Consider the following 16,878-nt stretch of genomic DNA (forward strand, 5'->3'; position numbering starts at 1 on the left):
TGGCGCTACCGACGTTAGTATTTCCGCAAGAACTTCACTCCTTAGAAAACTCGATTTGTTCAGCCCATGCGGATATAATCTAATATATGTTGGTGTTTTTCGTTAGCGTGCTGTGTGAGTTAATGTTTGTTAGGTTACATAACAACTAGTACTAGGTAAGTTACGAAACAAATTTTGCACGGGTTTAAAACAGTATCCTGCATTGATGTAGTCTAATTAGATTACATACAGATTTTACGTGGATGTAGAAAGAAATAACAAGCCACAACTAGTCTAATTATTAATATTGTAAAAACAGATATTTGTGTAATAAAATTAGTTTCTTTGGGTAGTATACTTGTTAATTTGGTAAATGTTTTGTAATCTGCATGATCTGTCACTGTTTTATACTAACACTGTTCGAATTACAGCTTACTTACTTTATGTTACATTTACATTAGACTCATATTACTGCATTTACCAAGATGTGTTCATTCATATTAAAACAATGAAGTGTACAGGTATAGTGTGGCTTCTAGAACGGACTAATTGCTTCTACTTTTAATTACATTCATGCATAATGAGAGATAAATTGCGATCTTTGACTGACATTTATGTTACTCGTTGCGTATGTTTTATGTGTGCTATGCTATGTATCTTTTGTGTGTCTTTGTTATGTCAGTGTCATTAGTGTCACTTGTTTCATCGTCAGTACTGGAGCTGCTCGAGCTATCTTTGACGTGCTGTCTTTGTCTTCTGCGCCATCTGTGCTGATGAATCTGTTTGCACATTTTCTGCTGTTGAAATGTAGCGACTGTTAGTTTTCATGACTAAGAGATGTGAATAGTAGAGGCACCTATATCTCATGTTATTGTCTGGATGTGACAAGTCGAAGATTCTTTCCCCTCGATATGGCTGACGGCAGCGTAAATATAGGAGTTAACTTTATGAAGCCAATGATAATTCGCATTGCAGAGTTCAGTTGGGTGTCAAATCGTCGCAAACACCAGCTGTCTGCCCAAAATGTGATGCATGGACTGCTCCGGTGTTCGTATCTGAGCAGAGGTTGTAACAAAATGTTGTTTGATATAATCATATCCAGAGTAGCTCTGAAGTTTTTCGATAGGGTTATGCTGAAGCATATCTTCGATGGTTCATCGGTTTATTATTAAAATGAAGGAAAGTATACTCTGGCTTCCGTAGGTTCCATTTCACTCACCTGAGGTCAAATAGTAATGTTACCCCTGAGTATTACAGCAGTTTTTATCATTGCTAAAGTCATGTCGTCAAATAAGCGGGTTTCCTTATTTTTTGTCGTACTTTAGCAATGTACTGGGATTATTCTAAATATTTACACAGATTTGAAGGACACCGACAAGATAAACTTTCTACGTAAACATGTCCGAAAATCCTTCGTTTCTTACGAGTCAATGAATCTATCATGTCAGAAGTTCGTCACAAAGTTTCAATATCTCAGCTGCATGCTTCTGTGCCACACGCGGACCCCCAAAATCTGTAGGATACTGTTACCTTCATAGAACAAATGAACAGTACAAAATTGTGTGCTGGAATAGTAACTGACTCTGTCGTAGGCACATATGCTCTCGCAGCACGCCTTACAGATTTTCCATGGAAGAATTGTGTAGAAAAAACGATCTCTTCTAGACGCTATAGGATGAGCCCCGTAATAAAGAGAAGTACTAGGCTAAACGACAAGATACAAAACACACGAAGTATTGACTTTCACTGACGAAACAATAAAGCATAGAACAGCAACAGATGAAGCAGAGAAAAGGGAATGCAGACATCTTTACAGAGAGATTGACAGAATGTGTAAAATGGTGAAGGAGAGATGACTAGGCGACAGGAAAAGCTGTAGAAATTGCATAAATATGATGGTGTGTATACTGAGGTGACGAAAGTCATGCGATACCTCCTAAAATCGTGTCGGACCTCCATTTTCCCGGTGTAGCGCAGCATCTCGACGTGGCACGAACTCAACAAGTCGTTGCAAGTCGCCTACAGAAATACTGAGCCATGTTGCCTCTATAGCCACCCATAACTGCGAAAGTGTTGCCGGTGCAGGATTTGGTGCACGGACTGATCTCTCGATTATGTTCCGTAAATGGTCGACGGGATTCATGTCCGGCGATCTGGGTGGCCAAATCATTCGCTCGGATTGTTCAGAATGTTTCTCAGACGAATCACGAACAATTATGGCTAGTGACATGGCGCGTTATCATCCATAAAAATTTCATCGTTGCTTGGGAACGTGATCTCGATGAATGGCTGCAAATGGTCTCCAAATAGCCGAACATAACCATTTCCCATCAATGATCAGTTCAGCTGGACCAGAGAACCCAGTTCATTCCACGTAAACACGGCCCTAGCCATTATGGAGCCACCACCAACTTGCGCGGTGCTTTGTTGACTACTTGGGTCCGTGGCTTCGTGGGGTCTGTGCCGAACTCGAACCCTACCATCAGATCTTACCAACTTTAATCGAGACTTATCAGGCGCTACAAGCGATGTCGTGCTGTTAGCAAAGGCACACGTGTTGGTCGTCTGCTGCCATAGCCCATCATCGCCAAATTTCGCCGCACAGTCCTGGCGAGCACGTTCGTCGTACGTCCCAGTTTGATTTCTTCGGTTATTTCATGCAGTGTTACCTGTCTGTTAGCACTGACAATTCCACCCTCCTCTACCCTCCTCTCGACACACTCGGAATACTGAATTCCTTAGCGATATCCAAAATCTAATGTCCCATGAATCTACCTCCCTCCGCCTTTCCACGTTCAAGGTCTATTAATTACCGTCGTGCGGCCGTAATTACGTCGGAAACATTTTTACATGAATTACCTGAGTACAAATCACAGTTCCGCCAATGCACTGACCTTTTATACCTTGTGTATGCGGCACTACCGCCATCTGTATACAGGGTGTTACAAAAAGGTACGGCCAAACTTTCAGGAAAATTCCTCACACACAAAGAAAGAAAATATGTTATGTGGACATGTGTCCGGAAACGCTCACTTTCCATGTTAGAGCTCATTTTATTACTTCTCTTCAAATCACATTAATCATGGAATGGAAACACAAAGCAACAGAACGTACCAGCGTGACATCAAACACTTTGCTACAGGAAATGTTCAAAATGTCCTCCGTTAGCGAGGATACATGCCTCCACCCTCCGTCGCATGGAATCCCTGATGCGCTGATGCAGCCCTGGAGAATGGCGTATTGTATCACAGCCGTCCACAATACGAGCACGAAGAGTCTCTACATTTGCTACCGGGGTTGCGTAGACAAGAGCTTTCAAATGCCCCCATAAATGAAAGTGAAGAGGATTGAGGTCAGGAGAGCGTGGAGGCCATGGAATTGGTCCGCCTCTACCAATCCATCGGTCACCGAATCTGTTGTCGAGAAGCGTTCGAACGCTTTGACTGAAATGTGCAGGAGCTCCATCGTGCATGAACCACATGTTGTGTCGTACATGTAAAGGCACATGTTCTAGCAGCACAGGTAGAGTATCTCGTATGAAATCATGATAACGTGCTCCATTGAGCGTAGGTGGAAGAACATGGGGCCCAATCAAGACATCACCAACAATGCTAGTACTGTAGAGCAATGAGTCGCATGTCAACACAAGCACCGAAGTCAACATAACCTTCCTTCAATTGGGCCAACTGGTGGTGAATCGAGGAAGTACAGTACATACTGACGAAACTAAAATGAACTCTAACATGGAAATTAAGCGTTTCCGGACACATGTCCACATAATATCTTTTCTTTATTTGTGTGTGAGGAATGTTTCCTGAAAGTTTGGCCGTACCTTTTTGTAGCACCCTGTTTGTGCATATCGCTAACCCATGACGTTTGTCACCTCAGTGTATGTCCGTATGAGTCCTAATTTCTTGAATCTTATCTTTGTGGTCCTTACGCGTAATGCATGTTGACGTCAGTAGAATCGTTCGGCAGTCACTTCAAATGCCGGTTCTGTAAACTCGCCAGGTATTCTCATTTGAGTCCCTGACGCACCAACAACTCGGCCGTGGCGTTCCTCCTGCCGGATGCTCAGGCGGGAAGAGGTGGCCCTCACACGTCTTCGGATCGGACACTGTCCTCTCACACATAGCTTTCTATTATGGCGAGAGGATCCCCCGTTTTGTGATGCTTGTGGTGTGCACATCTCTGTCCGGCACATTTTAACAGACTGCATTTCATACCGTGATGCAAGGGCAGAAGCACAAGTTGATGGGGATGTGCCCTGTGTTTTAGCTAACGATGAGACGTGTGTGTCTCGGGTTTTAAAGTTTTGTGATGTGTCTGGACTCTGGCCTAAACTTTTAGGCTGGAGGTTTTAGTGTATTGCAGAGTGGCTGGCTCCTCCGTTTTTTCCTTGCGGTCAGCCAGCTACTTCCATCTGCTATATTGTTTTAGCTCCCTCAACCTCTTTCTTCCTGTGCTGTCCATGTTTTACTGCTGACGGCATGCTTCGTCCCACGCTTTCAAACCTTGTTACCTGTGTTTTACGTTCTGTTTTACCTTACTGTTCTGACTATTTTCTTGACACCCGTCTCAATCTGTTACTGAGCGGGCGCTGAAGACCTTGCTGTCGTGCGCCCAAAGAACCCTCTACTACTACTATTACTACTACCTGAAGCATCTCCGTAACTCTTACGTGTTGTTCGGTTTGTTGGTTGGTTGCTTTGTGGGACTGAAGGGCCCAGAGTACAAGGGCGTGTTGTTCGAATCTATCGGTAACAAATCTAGCAGCCCATCTCTGAATAGCTTCGATGTCTTCCTTCAGTCCGACCTGGTACGGATCCCAAACACTCGAGCAGCAAAAAAAATGGTTCAAATGGCTCTGAGTACTATGGGACTCAACTGCTGAGGTCATTAGTCCCCTAGAACTTAGAACTAGTTAAACCTAACTAACCTAAGGACATCACAAACATCCATGCCCGAGGCAGGATTCGAACCTGCGACCGTAGCGGTCTTGCGGTTCCAGACTGCAGCGCCTTTAACCGCACGGCCACTTCGGCCGGCACTCGAGCAGCAAAGCATCTATTGAGTTTGCACGTGTCCATGACCGTACCGTGAATGAACGATGTTGCTCAATTTGATGGCATATCAACGCGAACTGTTCTAAGTGTTCACCGGGAAGATGCACCATCGCTATGCAATATGGCCTAAGAACAGTGGTTGTAGAAAGACAATAACCGGCAGGGATCGTAGAGCTCTGTCACTTATTGTCAAAATCCCTCCATTTCAAACACGACGGGAACTGTTGTCGTGAATTACTGAATCTCAACCAGTCTCCGAACGAATAATATAATATTGCCTTAAAGGTGAGAAGACCTCTTGGAAGTTATTTACGGTGTTGAATGACTGCTCACTAAGTAGTAGTTCTGGGACTGTGTTTTATGCATTATGGATTTCAGTTTCCTTTACAGGATATCTTTATTTGTAGTTTCTTTTCTATATCATCTACTGTATGATTAATGTTTGCAAGCTGGTGCCGCGCGGAGTGGCCGCGGGGTTAGAGCCGCGCCCCCTCCCGCCGGAGGTTCGAGTCCTCCCTCGGACATGGATGTTTGTGTTGTTCTTAGCCTAAGTTAGTTTAAGTAGCGTGTAAGTCTAGGGACCGATTACCTCAGCAGTTTGGTCCCTTAGGAATTCACACGCATTTTTTGCAAGCTGGATGGCAAAGGCTGATTTGCTTAAGTTATTCAGTCATAAAGCATCAGTGCGTTTCTTGACGTCGTTTCAAACGTTCTATCTGTTTGACCAACGTAGAATTTGGGACAGTTACTACAGTTAAATTCTTGGTCTTTTTGTGGAGGTATTTAACGGGTGTGTTTAACTCCTGGTTGAGGTTAAGTATTGGTCTAAAAGCTGATGTTGACGTTCTTATTTACAAATAGATTGAATTTGTTTGGTGAAAGTAGGCCTTTATATAGTGTGAATCCATACTATATCTGTTTTGTGTTCTTCACAGTGGCTGTAGATGTTTGTTGCAGAGGCTTATTATTAGCAATTTTTTCTTTTATTTTCCGAGAAAGTGTACCTATTGTTGAAGAATCATATCCATAGTGAGAGCAACTGATTTCATTATGATGATTTCTCATTTCTGTTCGGTGGAGCTGAGGGAGGTTTTATGCATATGAAACATGACCAGAAGTTAGCCATCTAATGATGATTTGGATGACAAGATATGTTCCTGATGCAAACATCTGCGTTGTTGGCTTTCAAACTATAACAAAGTGATGTTTGTTTTTTATGTTGAACTTTTTAAGGTCTAGGAAGTTAATAATATAGTTTATTTCTTGTTTGACTGTGAATTTGATATTGTTTTCTAATTTTTTCCGATCTTCAGCTAAGATATCAATTTCACTGCTGTTACCATCAAACAGTGTGAGAGTCTCGTCTTCATACGTTCTATAGTAAATTATCAGCGGAAAAATGCTCCTATCCGAGCACAAAAGAGGCGAATATGCTCCTGTTTATCAAACGACTCTGACTGAAAAGTGGGGTTCCATCTGCCTCATTTTACTTATCTCTGCACTTTTAAAAAAATTCCCAAAATTTTTTGCATCCGAACACAGGGATAATGGAACGTATTAGACAGTGATAAAACAGTGTTAGGAAAATAGTGAAGGGGATAGTGACAGTTGGAGAGGAATGAAGAGAAGGAGAAAGTGCAAATAGGTGAGAGCCAGTGATAATGAGAGAAATAGTCTATGGCAATGACAACGTGTAAATGAAAGATAGTGAAAGTGAGAAGAAACAGCAGCAGTGGGAAGGAAGGAATGAGATAGTAACAGTAAGAGAGAGTATGAGGGGGACAGAGGAGACATTGGTAGTAGGACAGCCGCGCGGGATTAGCCGAGCGGACTGAGGCGCTGCAGTCATGAACTGTACGGCTGGTCCTGGCGGAGGTTCGAGTCCTCCCTCGGGCATGGGTGTGTATGTTTGTCCTTAGGATAATTTAGGTTAAGTAATGTGTAAGCTTAGGGACTGATGATCTTAGCAGTTAAGTCCCATAAGATTTCACACACATTTGAATATTTTTTTGGTAGTAGGACAGAAGGAAGGAAACTGACTGTGAGACAAGAGAGAAATAATGACAAGAGAGAAATAATGACAATGAGTTAGGTTGAACCAGTGACTGAGAGTGGGCAAGCGAGTTAAGAGGGGAGCTTGTGGGAGTGAGGGGTGAGCTGCGTGTTAAAGAGAAACATTGTCTCCTTCGCTCTTTCTATACCAAAACCACTGTCCACTATCTTCCAGTATTTATCACGTTCCTGTCTCTTTCCTGCTACCAATGTCTCCTTATCTCTCAGCTAGAAAGCGCTAAGATACTCGCACGCCAAAATTTTTGGGAAAATTTTTAAAAGTGCAGAGGAAGGTATAATGAGGCAGCTGGCACCTCACTTTTCAACCAGAGTCGTTTAGTAAACAGGAGCATATTCGCCTCTTTTGTACTCGGATAGGACCATTTTTCTACTGAGGAATGTTGAATGAGGCAGCTAGTACCCTATTCTTCATTCATTTCTTTTAATAAACACGAGCGTATTCGTCTTTTTTGTGCTCCGATAGGAGCATTTTCTTGCTGGTTCCCTTCTTTACCCTGCTACGGCACGGCATGACATTCATATGCAAAGAATTGTAGTAGTTTCCTTATCTGAAATTGAAATAATGCAGGACTGTATAATATTACACATCAGACCGGATTTTATGTGCACAAAAATTTTGCATGTACATCAGTACTACAATAATATGGGGCGACCGGAACCCTTCTGATTATAACGTAGACACTTTACGGCATATTTCTTCATGCTACGTTACTCTATAAACTATGTTTTCGCCTAGCAACAGTCATTACGTGTGTAAGAAAGGGCACCATTGAACGTCTGTATCTCGGAAATGGATATACATGCCAAGAAAATTTTCAAGACTGTTTGAGATCGCGGTCTTGGGAATACATTGCAAAAATTACGTCGACATGGTGTGCATAGCCGTCTTGGGATCCATAGCTGGATTTTGATATTCAAACTTGGCCTTGTACCGTAGGGTATTTACAGTACGACAATTCTTCTGTTGGGTGTACAAATGATCCCTAGACCAAGGGCTATGAAGGACGCTAGACCCTACCTTTCTGTCACCAATAGAATCTGAGGTGCGAGAGCAGGAAAAATCCCGTTTTTATGCGTGGCGTTTTGGAACATATTAGGTAGAGCAAGTTGTCGCGTGTGTACCGATTTTACTGTTTATTTTGATTACTGAATAAGAAGAACTTTCACTTCGGATGATTAATGTAAACCAGTTAAGAATCTAGCAAGACGGCTACCCACTGCAAGTCTGTCGTAGACTTCATTATTCAAAGGAAAATAGTCATGGGACAGTACAACTAGGAGAATCTCTTAACTCATATATTTCAGGTAATCTGAGCCTTGTGTGTTTTAGGACATTATTTTTTATCGTGTTAATCGTTTTTTCTACTGGTACGTTAATATAAAGGTTAACAATATCTAATGAGGCATATATAGTGGTTGGTGGTATGTGGATGTCTTTAATGTGTTGTACGATGTCAGCTGTGTTATTAATGGTATATCATGTTCGTGCATGTGCAGTCTCCATGTGGGAGTGATGTATACTATACCCTAGTCGAAATGCGATATCAAAGTCATTCCGCTCTTGTATAGTACACGGGAAAAATTAAAAATGTGTGTATTAAATCATTAAAGCTTTTTGTACTCTTACAGAAACTCTGCATTCTTACCACCTCGTTGTCTAGTTGAAGGTGCAGCAGCAAGACTTGTAGGAGTATGAATCTGCCTTCCACTACATTCTCGTCATTGAAACTATTGTCTTTGAGATTTACAACATATTTGGTCTATCTGTTTTTTAAATATAATTTTCTTATTGTTATCAAGATTTCTCTTTCTTTAATTATTGAATTACAGCTTGGCAATCGTTCAACAGTGTACCCATCCTGTACATCGCAGAGGTTACTTCATACAGAATTTAAGGGTTTTTCTGCCATTTCTTGCTGCAGAGGTGAGAAACCAGTAATGATCTCATAGATATGCAGCTCCTGTGCTCGTATTCTTTGTTCCCTAAAACAAATCAGTGCACGCTGAAAATTAAGTACAGAGATAAAGTGATTCATTAACTCGTTTATCTCCCGTGAAACGTTCAGTGAAATGAATGGCACTAGACTCATTTGGGACTGCTCTAGCAAATGGGACACTTTCTATCGAACCTGAGTGATGCGTGGAAGATGTGGTGAGCAGTACTTTTTGGATCGATTTCAGCTATAATTTGCAAAATAGAAATTGAAAACGTACAAGGAAACACCAGAGAAAATACATCTGACGACTCTTAGGAGGGGCAGCCTTTATCCATGGTAACTAACGGTATCCTGACACAGTTCCGTACTGGCGCACTATCTTTTAATACACAAATTCCTGAAAGTTTCGTCTAAAACGCCCATCATTCAATTTCCTTGTCTTACGAGTATCACTAACCAGAAACCCGGAGTGCTTCTGATGCTATAGACCGTACTGTGTTTAGACAATGTGTAGGCATTTTCTAATCTATACAGACGATTTTGCAGAGAATCTGAGCAGCACTCTTAGATCTGTTCGCAGATGATGCTGTCATTTACCAACCTGTAAAGTCATCAGATCAAAACCAATTGCAAAATAATTTAGATAAAATATATGTATAGTGCAAAAACTGGTGATTGATGCTAAATAATGAAAAGTTTGAGGTGTTAAACTTCACTTGAACGATGCGTAACACAGATGTATGGGCTGCCAATTCATCTAAATGATTATGGATTACAATTACGAATAACTTAAATTGGAACGATCACATAGATAAAGTTGTGAGGAAAGCGAGCCAAACAATGCGTTTTATTACCAGAACACGCAGAGACTGCATATACTACTCTTTTCCGTTCTGTGCTAGAGTGTTTCTGAGAAGTATGGGATCTTTACCAGGCAGGATTTATGGAGGACATCGAAAAAGTTCAAAGAAGGGCAGCCGCGAAATAAGGGAGAGGATACCAATGATATGATACGCGATTTGAGGTAGCAGTCATTGAAACAAAAGCGCTTTTCAATGCGGCGAGGTCTTTCCATGAAATTTCAATCATCAATTGTCTCCTCTGAAAGCAAATATGTTTTATTATCGCCAAGCTACGTAGGGAGAAATGATCATTGTAATAAAATAAGAGACACCAGATCTCGCACAGAAAGATTTAGGTGTTCGTTTTTCCCGCACACTGTTAGAGAGTGATACGGTCAAAAATAGTGTGAAAGTTGTTGAATGAACCTTCTGCCAGGCACTTAACTTAACAATGAAGGTATAAAAAAATGGTATAGGTTCCTAGATATATGACTAGCTTGGAGAAAAAATGGTTCAAATGGCTCTGAGCACTATGGGACTTAACATCTATGGTCATCAGTCCCCTAGAACTTAAAACTACTTAAACCTAACTAACCTACGGACATCACACAACACCCAGTCATCACGTGGCAGAGAAAATCCCTGACCCCGCCGGGAATCGAACCCGAGAATAGCTTGGAGACATTTTAGCAATAGAACCCAGTACGTTGTCTTCGATGGCGAGTGTTCATCAGAGACAGGGGCATCGTCAGGAGTGTTCTATGGAAGTATGTAGGACAGCCATTGATTTCTATATACACTCCTGGAAATTTAAATAAGAACACCGTGAATTCATTGTCCCAGGAAGGGGAAACTTTATTGACACATTCCTGGGGTCAGATACATCACATGATCACACTGACAGAACCACAGGCACATAGACACAGGCAACAGAGCATGCACAATGTCGGCACTAGTACAGTGTATATCCACCTTTCGCAGCAATGCAGGCTGCTATTCTCCCATGGAGACGATCGTAGAGATGCTGGATGTAGTCCTGTGGAACGGCTTGCCATGCCATTTCCACCTGGCGCCTCAGTTGGACCAGCGTTCGTGCTGGACGTGCAGACCGCGTGAGACGACGCTTCATCCAGTCCCAAACATGCTCAATGGGGGACAGATCCGGAGATCTTGCTGGCCAGGGTAGTTGACTTACACATTCTAGAGCACGTTGGGTGGCACGGGATACATGCGGACGTGCATTGTCCTGTTGGAACAGCAAGTTCCCTTGCCGGTCTAGGAATGGTAGAACGATGGGTTCGATGACGGTTTGGATGTACCGTGCACTATTCAGTGTCCCCTCGACGATCACCAGTGGTGTACGGCCAGTGTAGGAGAACGCTCCCCACACCATGATGCCGGGTGTTGGCCCTGTGTGCCTCGGTCGTATGCAGTCCTGATTGTGGCGCTCACCTGCACGGCGCCAAACACGCATACGACCATCATTGGCACCAAGGCAGAAGCGACTCTCATCGCTGAAGACGACACGTCTCCATTCGTCCCTCCATTCACGCCTGTCGCGACACCACTGGAGGCGGGCTGCACGATGTTGGGGCGTGAGCGGAAGACGGCCTAACGGTGTGCGGGACCGTAGCCCAGCTTCATGGAGACGGTTGCGAATGGTCCTCGCCGATACCCCAGGAGCAACAGTGTCCCTAATTTACTGGGAAGTGGCGGTGCGGTCCCCTACGGCACTGCGTAGGATCCTACGGTCTTGGCGTGCATCCGTGCGTCGCTGCGGTCCGGTCCCAGGTCGACGGGCACGTGCACCTTCCGCCGACCACTGGCGACAACATCGATGTACTGTGGAGACCTCACGCCCCACGTGTTGAGCAATTCGGCGGTACGTCCACCCGGCCTCCCGCATGCCCACTATACGCCCTCGCTCAAAGTCCGTCAACTGCACATACGGTTCACGTCCACGCTGTCGCGGCATGCTACCAGTGTTAAAGACTGCGATGGAGCTCCGTACGCCACGGCAAACTGGCTGACACTGACGGCGGCGGTGCACAAATGCTGCGCAGCTAGCGCCATTCGACGGCCAACACCGCGGTTCCTGGTGTGTCCGCTGTGCCGTGCGTGTGATCATTGCTTGTACAGCCCTCTCGCAGTGTCCGGAGCAAGTATGGTGGGTCTGACACACCGGTGTCAATGTGTTCTTTTTTCCATTTCCAGGAGTGTACATAGATCTGATAGACAAGGTGGGCAGCAGTCTGCGGTTGTTTGCTGACGGTGCTGTGGTGTACGGGAAGGAGTCAAAGTTGAGGGACTGTACGAGAGTACAAGACGACTTACACAAAATTTCTACTCTCATGCTCATAAATTAAGGATAACGCTGATAAATGGTGAAACAACGCTCTGGTGGGCGGTTTGCGGGTTTAAATCACCTCGGGGTATGGCCATGCGGTGCATTTGACCTGCGGTCTTCGCACGGTGGCGCTGGCAGCAGTTCACAAGCGCAGAGGTGTGTTGGTGCACGTCAGAGTACGGTGCAGCGAGTAAGTGTGCAGACGTTTTCAGACGTGTTAATGGTGACTGTGTGTTGAAAATGGCTCAAAGAACACATATTGGTGACGTTATGAGTGGTAGAATACTAGGGTGACTGGAGGCTGGTCAAACACAGCAGGTCGTTGCATGGGCCCTCCGTGTGCCACAAAGTGTGATCTCAAGATTATAGCAACGATTCCAGCAGACAGAAAAAGTGTCCAGGAGCTACAGTACGGGACGTCCACAGTGTACAATACCACAAGAAGACCGATATCTCACCATAAGTGCCCGCAGACGGCCACGGAGTACTTCAGGTAGCCTTGCTCGGGAGCTCCACTGGAACAGTTGTCTCCAGACACACAGTATACAGACGACTGAACAGACATGACTATTCGCCCGGAGACCTGCAAGGTGCATTCCACTGACCCCTGGTCACAGGAGAGCCCGTAAAGCCTGGTGTCAACAACACAGTACATTGGAACAGTGGTCCCAGCTTATGTTCACAGACGAGTCCAGGTATAGTCACTTCAAAGTGACCTGTATGGAGGCTGTGGTTTGATGGTGTGGGGTTGGATTACGATTGGTGCATCATCGAGCTGCCATCGTGGAGGAGTACCTTGAAACAGAAGATATCAGGCGAATGGAGTCGCCTGCCTGTTTGCCAGGCCTGCAGTCTGGCAAACAGGCTATAGAAGTACACAGACATGAGAATAACCACATAGCCACATAGTGAACACACACGGCACAGATCTGTTTGGGATGCTCTCGGCTAACGTATCGCTGCACTTCTTAAAACCCTACGACACTTCAGGAGCTCCGACAGGCACTGGTGCGAGAATGGGGGGCTGTACCCCAGCAGCTACTCGACCACCTGATCCAGAGTATGCCAGCCTGTTGTGCGGCCTGTGTACGTGTGCATGCTGATCATATCCCATACTGATGTCGGGGTACATGCGCAGGAAACAGTGACGTTTTGTAGCACATGTGTTTCGGGACGGTTTTCTCAACTTATCGCCAATACCGTGGACTTACAGATCTGTGCCGTGTGTGTTCACTATGTGGCTATGATATTAGCGCCAGTTTTGTGAAGTGCCACGTTATGTGGCACCACATTCTGAAATTATCCTTAATTTATGAGCATGAGTGTTGATGTTGTGATGAATGGCAGCTACCTCTAAATGTAGAAAAATGTGTGTTAATGTGGCTGTAGAAAAACAAATCCGTAATATTCGGATACAGCATTTGTAGAGTCCTGCTTGACACAGTCACGTTATTTAAATATATGGGCGCAACGTTACCTAGCGAATGAGGAAATTGAACGAGCATGCGAGGATTGTGATAGGGAAGGCGAATGGAAGACTTCAGTTCATTGGGAGAATTTTAGGGAAATTTGGTTCATCTGTAAAGGAGACTGCATATTGGACGCTAGTGTGACTTATTCGTGAGTACTGCTCAGGGGTTGGGATGCACACCACGCTGGATTAAAAAGCAGACATCGAAGATATTCAGAGGTGGGGTACTGGGCCTGCTACCGGTAGGTTCGAACGACACGCAAATATTACGGAGATGCATCGCTGACTCAGATGAGAATCCCTGGAGGAGAGGCGACAGTCTTTTCGAGTAACACCACTGAGAAAATTTAGAGAACTGGCATTTGAAGCTGACTGCAGAATGATAGTACTGCTGCCAGCAGACCATGAAGATAAGATACAAGCGATTAGGGCTCATATGCATGCTTATGGACAGTGGTTTTTTCTCAGCCTGCATGCAAGTGGAGCAGGAAAGGAAATACTAGTAGTGGTGCATGGTACCGTTCGCGACGCACCGTACGGGGGCGTGCCGAGTGTGTATGCAGCTGTAGACGTAGACGAGGTGTTGACTGCAGAGTAGTCATGTAGCCGTAGATATAAACATACTCTTTATGTACACAAGAGAAAGCGACGGCGTACAGGCGTGGCGACCGACTGCCACCAGTTAGTCTATCGTCAGAGAATGAAGACTTTTTGTGTATAGTTCAGCCAATATAAAAATGGTTTCTATAAAGGACTTGCTACAGAATAATATGTCATTGTGGTGGATACATTGATAACGCCTCTTTCTGGAAATGTTATACACTCCTGGAAATGGAAAAAAGAACACATTGACACCGGTGTGTCAGACCCACCATACTTGCTCCGGACACTGCGAGAGGGCTGTACAAGCAATGATCACACGCACGGCACAGCGGACACACCAGGAACCGCGGTGTTGGCCGTCGAATGGCGCTAGCTGCGCAGCATTTGTGCACCGCCGCCGTCAGTGTCAGCCAGTTTGCCGTGGCATACGGAGCTCCATCGCAGTCTTTAACACTGGTAGCATGCCGCGACAGCGTGGACGTGAACCGTATGTGCAGTTGACGGACTTTGAGCGAGGGCGTATAGTGGGCATGCGGGAGGCCGGGTGGACGTACCGCCGAATTGCTCAACACGTGGGGCGTGAGGTCTCTACAGTACATCGATGTTGTCGCCAGTGGTCGGCGGAAGGTGCACGTGCCCGTCGACCTGGGACCGGACCGCAGCGACGCACGGATGCACGCCAAGACCGTAGGATCCTACGCAGTGCCGTAGGGGACCGCACCGCCACTTCCCAGCAAATTAGGGACACTGTTGCTCCTGGGGTATCGGCGAGGACCATTCGCAACCGTCTCCATGAAGCTGGGCTACGGTCCCGCACACCGTTAGGCCGTCTTCCGCTCACGCCCCAACATCGTGCAGCCCGCCTCCAGTAGTGTCGCGACAGGCGTGAATGGAGGGACGAATGGAGACGTGTCGTCTTCAGCGATGAGAGTCGCTTCTGCCTTGGTGCCAATGATGGTCGTATGCGTGTTTGGCGCCGTGAAGGTGAGCGCCACAATCAGGACTGCATACGACCGAGGCACACAGGGCCAACACCCGGCATCATGGTGTGGGGAGCGATCTCCTACACTGGCCGTACACCACTGGTGATCGTCGAGGGGACACTGAATAGTGCACGGTACATCCAAACCGTCATCGAACCCATCGTTCTACCATTCCTAGACCGGCAAGGGAACTTGCTGTTCCAACAGGACAATGCACGTCCGCATGTATCCCGTGCCACCCAACGTGCTCTAGAAGGTGTAAGTCAACTACCCTGGCCAACAAGATCTCCGGATCTGTCCCCCATTGAGCATGTTTGGGACTGGATGAAGCGTCGTCTCACGCGGTCTGCACGTCCAGCACGAACGCTGGTCCAACTGAGGCGCCAGGTGGAAATGGCATGGCAAGCCGTTCCACAGGACTACATCCAGCATCTCTACGATCGTCTCCATGGGAGAATAGCAGCCTGCATTGCTGCGAAAGGTGGATATACACTGTACTAGTGCCGACATTGTGCATGCTCTGTTGCCTGTGTCTATGTGCCTGTGGTTCTGTCAGTGTGATCATGTGATGTATCTGACCCCAGGAATGTGTCAATAAAGTTTCCCCTTCCTGGGACAATGATTTCACGGTGTTCTTATTTCAATTTCCAGGAGTGTAGTTATAAAATTCTTTGAGTGTGTTTAACACTGCCTACATTCGCTATCCATGACAGATGCTCCACTACTTCATATGTGCAGAGCGCTTTCCACGTAGACAAGTATCGACTGGTCATACAGATGAATCAGTTGTCCATAGGTCTTCTAAAGCTCGCTGCTACCATGTGTGGAAGGGATTTTTAATGTTGTTATTTTAGGTATGGCCGCTACTGGCAGCCATAAGTTGAGGCAGTGTTTGTGACAGTGTGAGCCCGGTCCCTCGTGCCTTGAGTGATTGTGGCCTGTGGGAGAGTCCCTTCCCAGTTTTGTTTGTTTATAATAAAGTGAATACCACTCCTATTCCAGTCCTACTACTTCAGATGGCAGTGACGAGTGTTTCACCACCAGTTAGTTAAACAATTTTTAATCTTGTAGTAAGTGAATTATTTTTTTTTACAAATTCATTGTAGTGTCATGATGACAGACTCATCTTAAGCAGCCTGATACTGACATCATACTGTTTTGGCCACTGAATTAGTCCACTAAAAGTGCCAAATCAACTGCCTATAGCGAAAAGTTCCTACATAAGTAGACTTCATACTTGGCCAGAGTGTATTTCTTTAAATAATGAAGATGGTAATTGTTTAACATGAAACCAGGGTTTATAGGTTTTGCACTAGATACAACTGGAAGTCATAAGCGTGCATGGGATATTTGCAATAGGACAAGATTGATGACACATCCTGTACGTAAAATGAAAAGAGTGTAGGACCTAATAGCGATCCCTGGGGGACGCCTGACACTGCCTGCCTCCGTTTTGACTTCATGGTGCCGGACATGACGCATTGCTGGTGAGATCTCAGGTATGTGAATACGTTGCACTGATGTTAATATTAACATCTGCTGATTATTGCTACAATACTGAGAAAAGGCAGAGAAAT

Source organism: Schistocerca serialis, chromosome 8 (assembly GCF_023864345.2).
Source record: "Schistocerca serialis cubense isolate TAMUIC-IGC-003099 chromosome 8, iqSchSeri2.2, whole genome shotgun sequence".
NCBI classification, from domain to species: domain Eukaryota; kingdom Metazoa; phylum Arthropoda; class Insecta; order Orthoptera; family Acrididae; genus Schistocerca; species Schistocerca serialis.